This window comes from Geotrypetes seraphini, chromosome 6 (genome assembly GCF_902459505.1).
Source record: "Geotrypetes seraphini chromosome 6, aGeoSer1.1, whole genome shotgun sequence".
Classification (NCBI taxonomy): domain Eukaryota; kingdom Metazoa; phylum Chordata; class Amphibia; order Gymnophiona; family Dermophiidae; genus Geotrypetes; species Geotrypetes seraphini.
In genome coordinates, this window is record NC_047089.1 from 102,383,287 (window position 1) to 102,398,564 (window position 15,278).

Here is a 15,278-nt window from a genome sequence, read left to right on the forward strand (position 1 = left end):
AACGGACCTTTTCGCATTTTCTAATAACAAACTCAAGAGAAACACACACCCAAAACTCATTTCCCCTCCAGTTAGAGGCTGCAAAATGAAAAAACACCACGAACACCTTCTCTCTCACCAAGCAGTCCTATGGGGCAAAGACCAAACTTCGAATGGAAGAAACTCTAGCAAAGAACATTAAGAAAGGGGACAAATCCTTCTTCAGGTACATTAGCGACAGGAAAAAGAACGCAAACGGGATAGTACGCCTTAGAACGCCAGAAGGGAACTATGTGGAAACAGATTCCGATAAGGCCAAACTACTGAATGATTACTTTTGTTCAGTCTTTACCTGCGAGGCACCAGGGCACGGGCCACGTCTGGAAGCAAAGCAAAGCATGGAAGACCCATTTCAGAATTTTGAGTTCACACCTGCTGATGTTTTCAGAGAACTGTCAAGACTCAAGGTGAACAAAGCCATGGGACCGGACAATTTTCACCCAAGAGTGCTCAGAGAGCTATGCGATGTTCTGGCGAAACCGTTAGCCATGCTCTTCAATCTCTCCCTAAGTATGGGGAGAGTCCCCCTGGACTGGAAAACAGCCAACTTTGTTCCTCTGCACAAAAAGGGTTGCAGAGCAGAGGCTGCGAATTACAGGCCATCAATAGTGTGTAAACTCTACTTAAAGGTAAATTAGACACGATATTGGATGAGGGAAATCTGAGGGATCCCTGTCAACATGGATTCACTAGGGGCAGGTCATGCCAATCCAATATTATCAGCTTCTTTGACTGGGTGAAAGGAAAGCTAGACTCGGGACAGTCTCTGGACATAGTGTACTTGGATTTCAGTAAAGCTTTTGACAGTGTCCCGCACAGTAGACTATTAAACAAGATGAAATCGATGGGGTTAGGTGAGAAACTAACTGCATGGGTCAATGATTGGCTGAGTGGAAGACTTCAGAGGGTGGTGGTCAACGGCACCCTCTCTGAGACATCGGAGGTGACTAGCGGAGTGCCGCAGGGATCAGTCCTGGGACCATCCCTTTTCAACATATTCATAAGGGACTTGACACGGGGGCTTCAGGGTAAAGAAGCACTGTTCGCCGACGACGCCAAACTGTGTAATATAGTAAGTGAAAGCAATCTCAAGGATAGTATGACGCAGGATCTGATCACGTTGGAAAACTGGTCCTCGACATGGCAGCTGGGCTTCAATACTAAGAAGTGTAAGGTCATGCATCTCGGCAGCAGAAATCCATGCAGAACATACACCTTGAATGGAGAAGCACTAGCTAGGACTTCAGAAGAACGGGACTTGGGAGTAATCAACAGTGCAGACATGAAGGCTGCCAAACAAGTAGAGAAGGCCTCATCCAAGGCAAGGCAAATGATGGGATGTATCAAGAGAAGTTTCGTCAGCCGCAAACCTGAAGTCATAATGCCACTTTACAGAACCATGGTGAGACCTCATCTGGAATACTGTGTGCAATTCTGGAGGCCACATTACCGTAAAGATGTGCTTCGAGCCGAGTCGGTCCAGCGGATGGCCACTAGAATGGTCTCCGGACTCAAGGGTATCTCATACGAAGAAAGACTGGGCAAATTGCAGCTCTATACTCTAGAGGAGCGCAGGGAAAGGGGTGACATGATTGAGACATTTAAATACGTCACAGGTCGTGTCGAGGTGGAAAACGACATATTAGTTCCCAAGGGACCCTCGGTCACAAGGGGGCACCCGCTTAAACTCAGAGGAGGGAAATTTAGTGGTGACACCAGGAAGTACTTCTTCACAGAAAGGGTGGTGGATCACTGGAACAAACTTCCGGTGCAGGTGATCAAGGCCACCAGCGTGCTCGACTTTAAGAATAAATGGGACAATTCACGTGGGATCCCTACGAGGGTCGAGCTAATGGAACTAAGTCATCAGCACTCAGACTTAATGGGGTGGGTCAGTAGAGTGGGCAGACTTGATGGGCTGTAGCCCTTTTCTGCCGTCATCTTTCTATGTTTCTATGTTTCTAACTGCTTTCGCCCACTACATACGGGGAATTCAGGAAACGCCTAAAAACATACCTGGTCCAGAAATACCTAAACAATTGACCCGCTCTCCCTCTCCCTCCCCCCTCCCTATTCCACCTGAACTTACAGCACTGTTATAAATATAATCTGTTATCTTCATCTTATTGTAACTTTACGTTGCTATTTATCCCCAACAGGTCCTGTCGGACATTACCTACTAAAATGTACATATTACATTTTCACTCAGCAAATTGTATTTCTATACTATTGCCTCCTGAGGTCTCTGATCTCTGTATTTCCTCTGAATATCTACTTATTGTATTTCGCTGAATGTCCAGCACTCTTGATTGTAAACCGCCTAGAAGTCGCAAGATTGTGGCGGTATAGAAGAATAAAGTTATTATTATTATTATTATTATTATTACTGACTCAGTAAGTGTAATCCAAGCATTCAGCACAGCAAAATGGAAGGAGCATAAATTGTTGTTGGCAACAGAGGAGAAGGGCACAGACAGATAAGAGTGACTCACCTGATGAATGAAGTTCTCAGGGAGAGGTATATGTAGGGAGAGATAAAATAAGGAAGAAACTGAGCAACTGCTGAATGAATGAACCTGTAACTCAGTAAGAGAAGCTGTATGTGGAAATGGATAAGTAGCCAATGAAATGACTTAAGAAGATTTATGAGAGTGTAATAGTAATTTAAGAATATAAGTTCTTATGGGTTCTTCCTAACCTTTCCCCTCTGTGTTTTCCTTTCATCTCAACCCTCTCTGCTATCCTTTCCTTTCATAATGTAACTTCTTTTCTGGTTTTCTATTCATTATATTATGCTTTGTGAATCAACTAGTTGCACTATTCCCCTGATTCTATAAACTCGTGTGCATGATTTTATGCTTAACATGCAAAATTGCACACATAAATTCATAATTAGCTGCTAATTGGCTTAATACCCAATTTTCTATAATCAGTGTTAATTAGTGCTGACACTAATTAGAAGTTGCATGCATAGCTGCCCTTAGTTTTAGATTCACTAAGCCCATCGATCAACTTCCAACCACTTAGAGACCCCTTTACGACCCGATTTTCCTCCGACCTGATTCACTAACCTCTGTCCTGATTATCCTCTGATCCGCGCATGCAAATGAGGGGGAACGACATTCAGATGCAAGCATGAAGCGATTCACTAAAATAAAAAAGCAACACCGACTGCGGTGGTCGATACAAAAATAAGTGACTGCTGAGGACCAGTCGCTGAGGTCCTTTCCAACTGCCCTGCTTTCTTCCGCCCTGCTCTCTGCCCTCAGCCCCAAATCTCCTGCTCTCTCCTGCCTGCCCCAATCTCCTGCTTTCGCCCTAAATCTCTCCTGCCTGCTGCCCCATCTCACTGCTCCAACTCGCCACAAATCTCTCCTGCCTGTTGCCCCAACTCGCCCTGAATCTCTCCTGCCCTTCCCACAGTGCAAGCCCGTGGTTTTAATCCACGGGTTTAAAGTGGGTTAAAACCACAGGCTCGCAAAAAAGTTAAAAACCAGTTTAAAAAAAACAAACTTCTCTGCTGGGCTCGGAGGACCAGCGCCTGCATTGGGATCGCTAGAGAGCAATCCCGGCAGTCGGATGGGGGCGTGATTCCAATCGCTCTCATTTGCATGAGGGTGATTCATGAATCAGCCCCCCCGGACACGGGTCGGATCAGATCCCTCAAGGATCTGTGCCCTTTGTGAATCTAGCCCTTAGTTGGGATTCTACTTAGTTGGGATTCTGCCAAAATCCAAGATGTTATAGAAAGCTTGCTGAGACATATCAAGTCTAATTACTATTATCCAAGGTTACTCATCAATGCTGACACTAATGATACTGCTACGTACCCCTCCAAACATATCAAAAGTGACTTTGTGGCACTGAGAGAGAAGTTGATCAAAATAGGTTCAGGTGATATGCTCATCGGTCCTCCCTGTTGAAGGTTTAGGACAGGGCAAAGAAGCTTGCATCCTAGAGATGAAAGAATGTATGTGTGGATGGTGTCATTGAGAGTGTAACAGCTTCCTAGACTATGGGATGATTTTCAAGGGCCCCTGAGCAGAGATGGTGTGCCAAACGACGTTCTTACTCCCACATGATACCGAACCACTGGAACCAACTGCCCCCGCAGATCAGATCCCTTGAAGGATTCCTCAGATTAAGAAAGCAATAAAAACATACCTCTTCACCTAACTCCCCTGCCCATGACTGATAGATTACAAAGAAATATATATTGGAACTAGATCCAGTATGTATCATGTTAGAAAAAAACTGGTATTGAAACATCTTCCACTGCAACCATGGCAAATTTAACCTATAACTTGTATATTATGTATTAGATCCCTAATGTGTATCTAGTTAGGATAAAAATTTGTATTGAAAAACTTACACTATTGAGGATAACTATGGCAAACTTTAATATCTGAACTCTATTTTATGTTTATTGCAATTAGACCCCTAGTATGTATAGAATTAGGATACAACCTTGTATCATAAAATTGTTCTGTAACTGTCTGTTAATTGTATTTTATATATGTTTAACCTGTAACCCATTCTGAGCTCCGTGGGGAAAACGAGATAGAGAACAAATTAATTCAATAAATGAATAAATCTATCAAAGAAGGGAAGAAGTGTCTTCAGCAGCAAACTGGCTAACCTACTAAAGAGGGCTTTAAACTAGAATCATTAGGGCAGGGCGATCAAAGCCCCCAGGTGAGTATAAGCCCTCAGATAAGTGAATCATTAAATACCTCTACACAAACGGGAAAAGGGAACAATGTCTGGAAATCAGTATATACTAATGCTCAAAGTATGGGAAACAAGGTTCTGAATCTAGAGGCTATGATGAAATAGGTCGAGTTGGATTTAGTGGTAATCACTTAGACATGGTTTACAGAGAACCATGACTGGGATTTAGTTATAGCAGTCTATAATCTGTTCAGGAAAGATAGGGTAGGAAGAAAAGGAGGTGTGTGTGTGTGTGTGTGTTATATTTTAAGGATCATATTAAAGCCACAGAATTGCAGGATCTGCATGATAAGGAGAAGGCACAGGGGGTCAATATGGAAAGAGGGAATGGAAAATATATTTACACTAGTCTTTAAGCCCATTACATTAACGGGTGCTAGAGTAGATGTCTGTCTGTCTGGGGTTTTTTTTCCTTTGTCTCTCTCTCTCCTTGCACGCTGCCTGTCTGTCATTTTTTCTGTCTGTGTCTCTCCCTATGTCCTTAGTGCCCTCAGTGCCTCCTTCCTATGTCCTTAGTGCCTCCTTCCCATGTCCTTAGTACCTCTTCCTATGTCCTTAGTGCCCCCATTACCTCCTTCCTGTGTCCATAATGCCACCAGTGCCTTCTTCCCATGTCCTTAGTGCCCCGTGCCTCTGTACTGTGTCCTTAATGCCCCAGTGCCAGCGTACTGTGTCCTTAGTGCCCCCAGTGTCTCTGTCCTGCTTAGTGCCCTCAGTGCATCCTATGTCCTTAGTGCCCCCAGTGCCTCCTTATGTCCTCATCATTATCTTCTAGACTTTGTCCCACCCCCATGCCAGCCTGCCTGCCTCCCATCCCCCTGAGCAACATGTTTCCATTTAACTCCCCCGATGCCAGTCTGCCTGCCTGCCTCCCATCCCCCTGAGCAGCATGTTTCTATTAACCCCCCCGATGCCAGCCTGCCTGCCTCCCATCCCCCTGAACAGCATGTTTCCATTGAAACCCCACCCTACCCACGATGCCTGCCTGCCTCCCATCCCCCTGAGCAGAATTGCATTGAAACCCCCCCACTCCCCCGATGCCAGCCTGCCCGCCTTCCATTGAAAATCCCCCACCCCCCTCTGATGCCAGCCTGCCTGCCTCCCATCCCCCTTCCATTGAAACCCCCCAATCCCCCCATGCCAGTCTGCCTGCCTGCCATCACCCTGAGCAGCATTGCATTGAAACCCCCCCACCCCCCATACCAGCCTGCCTGCCTGCCTTCCATTGAAAACCCCCCACCCCTCTCTGATGCCAGCCTGCCTGCCTGCCTCCCATCCCCCTTCCATTGAAACCCCCCCGATCCCCCCATGCCAGTCTGCCTGCCTGCCTCCCATCCCCCTGAGCAGCATGTTTTTAACCCCCCTCCCCCTCCGACCCTACCCGGCACACCAGAAACCCCCATTGACCCTCCCATTGACCCTCCCACCGCTACACGGCCGACAAACCTCGCAGCTCCAGCAGTGTCCCAGGCACACTAAACACGTTGCTTCAGCTCTTCTACTGGCCTAATTTCCTCTGCCGCGTCCCTAATGATGTCATCAGTTACACGACAGAGGAAATTAGGCCAGTAGAAGAGTCGAAGCAGCGTGTTTAGTGTGCTTGAGACGCTGCTGGAGCTGTGAGGTTTGTAGGCCATGTAGCGGTGGGAGGGTCGGCTGGGAGGTTCAACGGGGGTTTCTTGTGTGGCAGGTAGGATCGGCGGGGGGAAGGGGAGTCACGGCATGTTAGTGGTGTGCCGGGTAGGGTCGGCAGCGGGGGGGAGGGAGGAGGGGGAGTCGCGGTGTATTACCTGGCCGGTCCTTCGACATGCGCATGTCCCGACAGATCAGATCTCAGGGAACACGGGATAAGAGTGTGCATGCGCGCTTAGCATATTATTATTATAGATTGGTGTGATGTACAAGCCTCCTTCACAGACAGAAGTGGACAGTGATTGAATAGTATACATTCAGAATATAGTTGTAAAAGGAGAAGTATTAATAATAGGTTATTTTAACATGCCAGATGTTCATTGGGGGTATTCATAATGAAGGGTCTTCTAGTAGTAGGTAGATCCTAGATTCTTTACAAGGAGAACTGTTCCAGCAGATGGTAATGTAACCTGCATGGAATGGGGCCATTGTTGCCCACCAGGCCTCTAGTCAGGACAGCAGAGGGTGCTTGTGGGGACTAGATTTGTATCCCTGGCGTGTTCCCCTGGAACTAGGGTAACCCTTAGGAGTAAACTCTGGTCTGGACACTTGCCTAGAGCCACCCGGTAGACTGGATGTATTTGCCTAAAATCACCACCATACAAAACAAGTAGTGAAAAGAAAAAGTAGTTTTATTTAGCGCCCTTTCACTGGGCTTAAAGCAAAATAGTCAGGCTGGCAATTGTAAATCACAAAGGCAATCCACACCACAGTTTTCATGACAATCAGAAAGAAATCTTTACAGAGAAACATGCAATGCCAAACAGAAAGATGATACACCATAAACCGTACCGCTGAGTTGTAGCTGTTTGCAATGGCTTGCGCTGCGGGTGGTCTCACATGTTTAATCAGGTCCTGTAATGGCTTTATGCTGGTAAGTACTTCAAAGAAAGGAAGGTTGTTCCTTTTTCTCCTGGTTGAAGTGGTAAGTGTGGTCTGGCTTGCACAAATGAGAAAAAGTTTACACATTAGCATTTATATTAAAAAAAACCTCAAAATAAATGCCAATCCTCATGGTCTGATTTCTAGGGTTCTTGAGCCTTCTCCCCAAGTACACATTCCCAATAGTTCACACCTAGCTGACATTACTGCTAAACTGAGCAGTAGGGGGGAAAAAAACCTCACAACCTAAACAATGCAGGAAAAGAAAAAACAAAAACACCTCCAAAACACTGATAGGGGAAAAGAAGAAAAACAAAACTCCCCCCAAATCAGCCTCTTGCTTCCTCCTATAGAAGCTTCTGCTCCCCAGCCCAGTTTAGACAAACTGGCAAAGAGAAAAAAAAAACCATACAGCTTTTCAGGGACCCACCTCGATAAGGTCAGGGAAAATCTTAGCCTCCTTCCCCTTTCTGCCCACTTTCTCCTGCTGCCATGAACCCCCCTGCCATACTGCCCCTCCCACCAGGATTCCCTGAACTGACCCCTCCCCTCCCCCACTTTAACAAAAATAGGCAGGAGGGATGCCCCTTCTACCACTGGATGTCCCAGAAGCACCCCTAAACCTCACCCCTTTCCTTCAAATCAGGTTGACAGCAGTAGGGATGCCCAGTCCTTTCTGCTCACTGGCCTGCCACTGCAAAATGGTGGGCCTTTCCCTTCATAGTGCAGCCTTAGGAATCTTAGCCAATCATGGCCTTAGGCCCCTCCCCGTGCATCTCAAGATGCACCAAGAAGGGGAAGGCCCTCAAGGAGATAAAACTATGTTTGCTATCAAATAGTGAAAGAGAAAAAAATTACACTAAGAAAAGAACTTTAAAAATGCCAAACAAAATAATAAAAAATGGAGGCCTGCAATACTGTTGAAACTTTACATCGTGATTGCTAAGAGTCAGAAACCAATACAAAGAGCTAAACACCAATGAAGCCATCACATAATATGATCTATGCAAACGAAAAGAAGGAAAAAGACAAATTAAGTGATAGAAAGTCAAAACACCTCTTACCAACCGCCTGTGTGTGTAGTGGATCGACGATGCAGTGCAGAGTAGTTGTCCAAGCACAAAGAACGCCACGGGAAAACAAGGGGAAAAAAAGGAGGATGGGCAGAGATGTGGACAGTCGTGACTGGTCGAAGGGCGTGTCCAAAAGACAGAAGAGAGACTGACAATGCTGTCATCCAATGGGTAAATGGATAAACTCTGTTCTAACATCGGGCCTTTTCTCCTCCGAAATGGGACATATTGCACTAACCCCTCTACTGAAAAAGACCGACCTTGACCCCTCTATTCCCTCCAATTACCATCCAATAGCAAATATCCCTCTCCTAACCAAGATGTTAGAATCCATCATATCCACTCAACTCTCATCCTACCTAGAAAGATTCTCTATTCTCCTACCCCCACCAATTCGGCTTCAGACCCAACTTCAGCACCGAATCCCTATTAGCCTCACTAATCTCTAAGGTACAACAACTTCATTCTCGCAACAAATTCGCTGTACTTCTACAATTCGACCTCTCCGCAGCTTTCGACGTCGTCCATCATGATATCCTAATCTTCCAACTCTCTGAAATAGGCATAAGTTCCACAGTCCTAGACTGGTTCTCGAAATTCCTACGCTTACGCTCCTACACCGTTAACATAAACGGTACCTCATCCCATCCCTGGAAGCCGATATGTGGAGTCCCGCAAGGCTCACCCCTCTCTCCTATCCTTTTCAATATTTACATGTCCTCTTTGAAACTCCTTCATCTATCCCCCCTGGAAACTCTCTACACCTATGCTGACGATATCCTCATCCTCCTTGAGACCGATTCGAACCTCACTAACCTTGCTGAGAACATATCCGCTTGTATAATGAACCTTCAATCCTGGGCACATTCTGTACAAATGAAATTGAACGAGTCCAAAACAAAACTACTTTGGCTCGGCCCAATATTAGGTCATTTACCCACCTCCATCCCATTATCTTCCGGCTCCACTCTTCAGCTTGAGTTTTCAAGCAAAGTCCTTGGCATCATCATAGACTCCTCTCTCCTTCAATGACCACCTCAACTTCTTGATAAAAAAATGCTTCTTTAGTCTTCATATGCTGAGGAAAGTGAGATCGTACTTTCATCATTCTCACTTCGTCATCCTTGTTCAATCCACCATCCTCTCTAAACTGGATTATTGCAACTCCATCTATTTAAGCCTAATTAAAAAAAAACTCCATAGACTTCAGCTAATCCAGAACGCCGCGGCCAAGCTTATTTTCGCTAAAGGCAAGTTCGACCACGTCTCCCCACTCTTGTCCAAACTTCACTGGCTCCCAGTTCACTCCAGAGTCCTCTTTAAATGTGCTTGTTTAGCTTTCAAGATCCTACATGGCATCCTCCCTCCTGTTATCCCACTCTTTTGGAACTCTTCTAACCCTAATTCCACTAGATCCTCCCAAAAACTGAAACTATCATTCCACTCTGCAAAAGGTATATCCCGTGTAGGAAAACTAGGAACATCCCTCCCCTTTAGAACCACAGAACTCTGGAACAACCTCACATCCCCGCTCAGAATTTCAAGCTCCCTTCAATCCTTCCGCAAACTTGGCTCTTTTCAAAAATCTAACACCTCCCGCTCTTTGGTACCCTGTCCCTCTTTATCTTCCTAGCTCCTTTCCTATAACCCTTCATTGTAGCTCCTTTTCACTCTAACCCTGTAAACCGTGCCGAGCTCTACGCTTGTGGAGATGGCGCGATATAAAACCTAAGGTTTAGTTTAGTTTAGTTTAATGAAAATCATACCCCAAGTCATAAAACTAAGTCAAAGAGCAAATGGCTGAAAGGAAAATAAAAAAGCTAATCAATAGAAATAAAATAAAAGACAAGAAAATAAATAAAACCAAAATGAAATCGAAGCATGTCAAAAAACCAGACATAAGGTGTGACTTCATGGGAACCAGGTAACATATCTAAGATGCAATGGGAACAGAGCTGTGTGTCTAGATATTGCTGGAGAACAGAAGTCATGGAAAGGTTATACCTAATACAAAAGATGAAAAGAATTTGGATAGAAGTGACTAATAACTAATATGGAACGACAACAAATGTCTTAGAGCTAAGAAGCATTACATCAGCAGCATTTGTTAGTTGCAATATTTCTTATTTTGGGACACCTTAATGTCTCATAAAATAAATCATGAATACAGAGTCAAAACAGCAAATCATAAATGTCAATACTAACATACCCTATGACATGTGACCCATATATAAGGTTATATGAAGTAAAACATTTGATATTATAAACACTGGAAAGAACAAATATACACAATTACACTCTGTACATAACACAGCCCTTAGACTGATCTACTCACTAAGAAAATACGATCACATCACTAACGCATACCTAGACACATACTGGCTCCCAATACAAGCACACATTATTCAAATTTTGCTGTCTACCATTTTGATCACATGTTTAACCCGTAATACAGTTTAGGTCTAAGTACATTTGTTACCATACACACATATTTGTGAAATAACACCATCATGTGTCCACCGCATTGGATTCACATATTTATTAGTCATGCTGTCCAATACATTGCAATGAGCATGCCCATAGTTTCATTCTCACTTAATTTTACTATTATCTAAGAATGTAGGTGACTTCAGCACTTATGGAAACATCCTTGAATAGTGAGTCTGATATTTGTTTTCTCTGTTTACTTTCTTCTGAATACAATGTTTTCTAATAAATGGCATCATATTGCATCTGCATGTTCATTAACCATGATGTCTTATATATTGCAATGAGCATGTTCTTAGTTTCATTTTACTGAATTTTACCATCATCTGAGAGTGTTGGCAACATCAACGCTCATGGAAACACCTTTGAATAATAAGTTTTTAGTTTTATATCCGTGGTTATATACTTTAGAATACAAGGGGTGCTGTAAAGTTCTCAGCCCAACCAAGAAGAGAATGTCGTGGATATGGTTCAATCAATGATCTGAAACAATGGACTTGATTCTGTATAGAATGCCAGTCTCAGACACCACCTAAGCAGCGGCTGAGAATTGCACACCAATGTCCTATACAGAATCGCGTCTGTCCTAAGGGACAGATGCCTAACCCCGCTGTCAATTCTATAACTGACACCATGTCACAGGTGCTGGTTAGAGAATCGCGTTACCACTGAACTGATCGTGACAAGGGAATCTCCCTGCTGCGATCAGCTCAGTGGCTGTGGCAGAAAAACCCCACCCCCGGCAGGAGGGATGCCCACTCCCTCCTGCCGGCACCCTCCATGACAGGAAGGATACCCACATGCTAATATATTTTAATGGTTGCATATTAATGGCAACATTAGTGCATGGCATTTAATATAAAATTTGGAAAATCGGCCTTAGAGTACAGGAAAAACCCTTGGAAGGACAAATTAAGGCCATTTGTTACTGCAGCTTAGTGAAAGGGCCTCTTAGTGCTCCTTTTACTAAGCTGCAATAGCGGTTTTAGCGCATACTTAGCACGTGCTAAATTGCCGCGTGCACTAGATGCTAACGCCAGCATTGAGCTGGCGTTAGTTCTAGCCACATAGCACGGGTTTAGCATGCGCTAAAATTCTGCGTGTGCTAAAAACGCTATTGCAGCTTAGTAAAAGGAGCCCTTAGTATGCACTAAATCAATTTAAGTCATCAACCAATAATTTAATATGCACGAAGTCAATTTATAAATGTTAAAAATGTGTACATATGTTAAAATATTTTTATGAAAACTAATATATGAAATAAATTGAAATAATCTGAAAAATATGAAAATTAGATGGAAAACATCTTAAAATGACCTGAAGATGAACCAAAAATGTTTCCATGTACATCCTGATCATCTACAGTAAATATATTTTTTCTCTTCAGAGAAACATTGTCAAAATAATTCATCATACTATTTTATATTTTAATTTTCAGTTCTCAGACTCTGTTGTGGCTGGAATTCATGATGTACCTTAGTAACATTTTTGAAGTGTTAAAGTGCATTCTTTATATTTTCACTTAAGCCATCTGCCAATCTTAATACTCCTTCCTGAGGGAGGAAAACTTCCAGATCTGTTTTCATTTAATTTACAAGGACATCCTGTTTATGTCCTTATCAAAGAAACAGAAGAACTGATGCCAAATACCACAAACATCAGTTTTGAAAACATAATAGGTCAGGCTGAAATAACCTATATTTAAAAGGAAACTGCAGCTTTCGTCTTTCATATTTACAAAATATATGCCAGTGTATTCATTCAAAATCCTCCTCTGTATGATTGAACAATAACTTTGCTGAGCTATCCAAACATTACGGGATTTTAGTTAATCCACCAGTATGAGAGCTGAGTGCTGGAGAGTACTCATGATATGACCCTTTACTTGTTTGGGTCACCGAATGGAATATCTCCAAATTGCTGGTCACATTGGAAGAAAGACTTAAGCTAAAGGAGACCATAAATGTTTTATATAGCCCTGCAAATTCAACATGAGGAGGATAAGTTTTAAGACATTAAACTTGGTAATAGGGATGTGCACAGCAAATAGCTTTCACTCTTTGACTATTTAGGCTTTAGTCCAGATTTTCAGATTTTTTTACTTTGTTCTCACATTTCTGTTAATTTACACTAAGGGCTCCTTTTATGAAGGCGTGTTAGCGGCTTAACGTGCGTAATACTGCACGCTATACTGCCGGCCGTGCTAGCCATTACCGCCTCCTCTTGAGCAGGCAGTAGTTTTTCAGCTAGTGCAGGGGTTAGCGCGTGATAAAAAAATAACGCGCATTAAAGCCACTACCACAACTTCGTAAAAGGAGCCCTAAATATGTTAATTTGTGAGTTACACCTGGATTCTATAACATTGTATGCCCAAATTTCTGTCTAGTGTGTAAATTTTGGAGCACAAATTATAGAATAGTGCCAATTGTGTGCCTAACTCCCCTTTTTAAAAAGCCGTGTGACAACAGCATTGAAGCCCACTAATTCCCAATGGTCTTCAGTGCAATTATAATAGGCCACAGCGGTGATTGGCTTTGTAAAAGAGGATCTTAACTGTAAAATGAGGTGTCATTTGGCCTTAAGTACCAGAAATAGTCCTTAAATGCCATTAATTATGCTAATTGTCACAAATTTGTAGTTACATGGGTAATGGTAGTCAGGGCCGCCATCAGGGCAGAACTACCAGTCCTGCATTCAGGGGCCCGGAGCTGACAGGGGGCCCGGGCCAGTAGTGTACCTAGGGGGGGGGCGGTGCGCCATGGGTGCACGCCCCAAGGGGGTGCACAGGAGAGAGAGAGATGAACGGGGACAATGGAGGACCCGCAAGGTTAAATATAACTCAAGCCGCGAGTCTCGTCTTCTACTCCGACTGCCCTGCCGCTCACACAGCCGATCGGAAGTCTTCCCCGACATCAGCGCTGACGTCGGATGGAGGGCTTAAGCAAAGCCCGCCCTCCGACGTCAGCGCTGAAGTCGGGGAAGACTTCTGGTCGGCTATGAGTGCGCGGCGGGACAGGCAGGAAATAGAAGACAAGCCTACGCGGCTCGAGCTACATTTTGCTGAGAAAGTTGCTAAGATGGGCTGGGAGGCAAACGGGGAACACAAAAGGGGGAGGGAGTGCGTTTTGGACACAAGGCATGAACTTGGGAGAGAGGAAGGGAGGGAAAGAGATGCTGAGGTGGGGGAGGGAATGCATTTTTGGACACAGAAGGCATGGACGGGAGAGAGGAAGGGAGGGAAAGAGATGCTGAGGTGGGGAGGGAATGCATTTTTGGACACAGAAGGCATGAACTTGGGAGAGAGGAAGGGAGGGAAAGAGATGCTGAGGTGGGGAGGGAATGGGTTTTTGGACACAGAAGGCATGGACTTGGGAGAGAGGAAGGGAGGGAAAGAGATGTTGAGGTGGGGGAGGGAATGGGTTTTTGGACACGGAAGGCATGGACTTGGGAGAGAGGAAAGGAGGGAAATAGATGCTGAGGTGGGGGAGGGAATGGGTTTTTGGACACAGAAGGCATGGACTTGGGAGAGAGGAAGGGAGGGAAAGAGATGCTGAGGTGGGGGAGGGAATGCATTTTTGGACTCAGAAGGCATGGACTTGGGAGAGAGGAAGGGAGGGAAAGAGATGCTGAGGTGGGGGAGGGAATGTGTTTTTGGACACAGAAGGCAAGGACTTGGGAGAGAGGAAGGGAGGGAAAGAGATGGTTGTGTACACGGGAATAGAAGAAAGGAGAATTTTTGGTCATAGGGAGGGAGTGAGGTACAGACAGTGGCATACCAAGGTGGGGGTGAGGGCGGTCTGCCCCGGGTTTACGTTCCAAGGGGGTGCACAGCTGGCCACCCTCCAGTGTTCTCCCTAGGCTGGCAAACTGCGTCTCTTTAGCCACTTGAGTGCCACCGCCGCCATTGGGAACAAGCCGGTGCCAAGTTCTCCCTGCTTTTCCCTGTGGGGCCGACCAACTCTCACCACCCGTGTCAATTCTGACATCGGAGAATTGACGTTGAGTGGCGAGAGTTGGTTGGCCCCGCGGGGAAGAGAAGCAGGGCGAACTCGGCGCCGGCCTGTTCCCGATAGCGGCAGTAGCAGCCTATTCCCCAGTGGCGGTGGCAGCATTTTCCAATGGTGGTGGCATAGGGGAGGGCAAGGAGAAAGAAAGAAAGGGGTGGACAGGGAGCCAGAAAAAAAAAAAGAAAGGGGGCTGGATGAAACAAAGAAAAATGGGGCACGGAGAGAGAGAGAAAGACAGACATACAGAATGAAAGGGGGTATGGAGAGAGAGAAAAAGAAATAAGGGGGCAGGGTGAAACAAAGAAAAAGTTTGGGGAAGGAATGAGGTCTGGAGGAGAGGAAGAATACAGGAGGCTGAAAAAAGGGA